The following is a 3432-nucleotide window of genomic DNA, read 5'->3' as shown; positions in this document are numbered from 1 at the left end:
AACAAAGGATTACCTCTTACATGAGGAATTTAAGAACCGAACATTCAAATAATACACAAGCACTCCCCATTGGTCAATTTACACCACGCTTGTATTATCCGTCAAATCAACGCTCCGAGCGCGAATTGTGCTCTGTGATTGGTTATGCTTAAATCCAATGGGAAGACAAATTGCGTGTACTTCCTAATGTCTGGTCTGCTGTAGATTTGCTTTAGAACCAGCTGATTGAATGACTCCGACTCCCACTCCCACCGAATTACCCCAGTCACAGTAATTCACCCCGCTCCCTTATCGTGACAAAGAAATTATTCCCAGCGAGAGCCACCTAGCAATTTCAAACTGCATTTACTGACTTAAATTAAAACAGAAACTGCTGGGAAAATTCAGCGTAAATGATGCACGCTAAATAAACAAACTGCAAACTGACATTTACAACCTCCTTCCCGTGTATAAACTAACTCACCATTTATTAAAGCTGTTTCTGCATACAAGTGGCAGTATTTCAGTTTATAAACTCCGCATACTCTTGTCATTGGTTGGTAGACATCACTCATTGTCCAATCAAGTAATTGATGTGAGGCCCTCAACAAGCATGATCGAACGACGATCGTCTATTACAAGCGGGTGCACATGATGTATTCGCAGTACAGGGCGGGCCTCCCGACAAGCATCGTCGCCATGGTATCTAATTGCAGTGGCTTTTTAAATTGTTCAAATTCTGTAATAAATCAGAATCAGAATCAGGTTTATTATCACTGGCATGTGTCGTGAAATTTGTTAACTTAGCAGCAGCAGTTCAATGCTGCTTTCATAATATGAAAGAAAAAAATAAAAATAATAAATAATAAAATAATAAATAAAACAATTACAGAATATATACATTGAATAGATCAAAATTGTGTAAATACAGAAATACTGTGTATTAAAAAAGTGTGGTTCAATGTCAATTTAAGAATCAGATGGCAGAGGGGAAGAAGCTGTTCCTGAATCGCTGAGTGTGTGCCTTCAGGCTTCTGTACCTCCTACTTGATGGTAACAGTGAGAAAAGGGCATGCCCTGGGTGCTGGAGGTCCTTAATATTGGATGCTGCCTTTCTGAGACACCGCTCCCTAAAGGTGTCCTGGGTACTTTGTAGGCCAGTACCCAAGATGGAGCTGACTAGATTTATAACCTTCTGCAACTTCTTTCGGTCCTGTGCAGTAGCCCTTCCATACCAGTCAGTGATGCAGCCTGTCAGAATGCTCTCCACGGTACAACTATAGAAGTTTTTGAGTGTATTTGTTGATGTGCCAAATCTCTTCAAACTTCTTATAAAGCATAGCCACTGTCTTACCTTCTTTATAACTGCATCGATATGTCGGGACCAGGTTAGATCCTCAGAGATCTTGACACCCAGGAACTTGAAGCTGCTCACCCTCTCCTCTTCTGATCCCTCTATGAGGATTGGTATGTGTTGCTTCATCTTACCCTTCCTGAAGTCCACAATCAGCTCTTTCGTCTTAATGGCGTTGAGTGCTGACAGAGTGGTGAATCTGTGGAATTCTTTGCCACAGGCAGCTGTGGAGGCCAAGTCTGTATCCATATTTAAGGCAGAGGTTGATTGATTCTTGATTGGTCAGGGCACGAAGGGATATGGGGAGAAGGCAAGAGATTAGGACTGAGAGGAAAAATGGATCAGCCATGATGAAATGGCAGAGTAGATTCGATGGGTCAAATGGCCTAATTTTGGTCCTGTGTCTTATTGTCTTATGAAATGATTGAATTCAGTATTAAGTCCAGAATGCTGCAACAAGCCAAAGAAGATGGCCTGCTTTTCTTCAGAGTTTATGTTGAGCCTTGCTATTACCACAGTCAGAGTGGGAGTGAGATGGGAAATTAAAGTTTGAGGCAGCTTTTTCGGTCCTGTGCAGTAGGTCCCCCCCCCCCCCTTCATATCAGTGATGAAGCCTGTCAGAGTGCCCACTGTCTCAAATATGATGTCCATATTTGACCATAGCATATTCTGTGGCAAACTTAAAGCATTTAATGTGTTTTATCTATCTATCTATTTACTACAATTTTGAAACATTTTTAAGAAATAAAAGTTAGTTTACTAGAGATACAGCATCGAATAGGCCTTTCCGGTCGAACGAGCCAGATCGCCCTGCAATCCGCAATTTACCCCTAACCTAACGGGACAATTTATAATGACCAATTGCCCTCCAAACCAGTGTGTCTTTGGACTGGGAGGTTACCGGAATACTCAGAGAAAATCCACGTATTACATGGGAAGGATATACAGATTCCTTACAGATGGCGACGGAATTGAACTGAACCCAAGTGCTACTGTGGCACCCAAAAATAGATAATCATTGGGGAAGAAAAACTATTTTTTCCAAGTACTCAGAAATTTCATTAATTTTGTTGCAAAATTCAACCTATCCTCATTTTTACTTGACCATCTTTCTTTTGCTTTTTTTTGGATTTCTGTGCCTCTGTGACAGGGGAGAGGTTGGTGATATACATCTCTATAAGTTCACAGACTCCAAATGTGAGGAGTCCCATCTATTCTCTCAGTTCCCCATTCTCTGACATGTCTGTGATATTTTCCTTCTTCCTTCTTCCTTTTCTACCTCCCCTCTATTATATTTGACCAACCCTTTTCATCCTCATTCTTATCTATCTCCTTTACTTCTGTTCTCACCCACACTCCTCCTGGATGGAGAAAGTTGAAGTCACTCCACCACCCTACACATTCAATAGATCATCCTTCAATACTGTCATTGCCAATCCCATCTTTCCTTCCCTCCTCTTTCCTCTGTTCCCTTCACAATTTCCATCTCTACTCTTCCATCTTGATCAGCTCCTCTTCTCACAGAACATTTCTGAGCAACCATAGGATTTACGCTACTGGTCCTTTCATTTCTTCCTGTTCCACTATCCATGTCCCAAACAGCCCTTCCGGGAGAAGAAGACATTAATTTCCAATTCTGCCAATCTACTGTATTGAATCACTTGCATACTGTCCACAGGAGTGACCTGAGCATCTAGAGCATCTTGCTGCCTCAAACTTTAATTTCCCATCCCACTCCCACTCTGATTGTAGTAATAGCAAGGCTCAACATAAACTCTGAAGAAAAGCGGCTTATCTTCTTTGGCTTGTCGCAGCATTCTGGACTTAATACTGGATTCAATCACTTCATAAGACATAGGAGCAGAATTAGGTCATTTGGCCAATGGAATCTACTCCGCCATTTCATCATGGCTGATCCATTTTTCCTCTCAGCCCCTATCTCCTGCTTCTCCCTGTATCCCTTTGTGCCCTGACCAATCAAGAATCAATCAACCTCTGCCGCAGGACTTGGCCTTCACAGCTGCATGTGGCAAAGAATTCCACATATTCGCCACTCTCTGGCTCAAGAAATTCCCCCTCTCCTCCGTTCTAAAAGAATG

This window comes from Mobula birostris, chromosome 10, assembly GCF_030028105.1.
Source record: "Mobula birostris isolate sMobBir1 chromosome 10, sMobBir1.hap1, whole genome shotgun sequence".
NCBI lineage: Eukaryota > Metazoa > Chordata > Chondrichthyes > Myliobatiformes > Myliobatidae > Mobula > Mobula birostris.
This window is presented reverse-complemented; position numbering follows the sequence as displayed.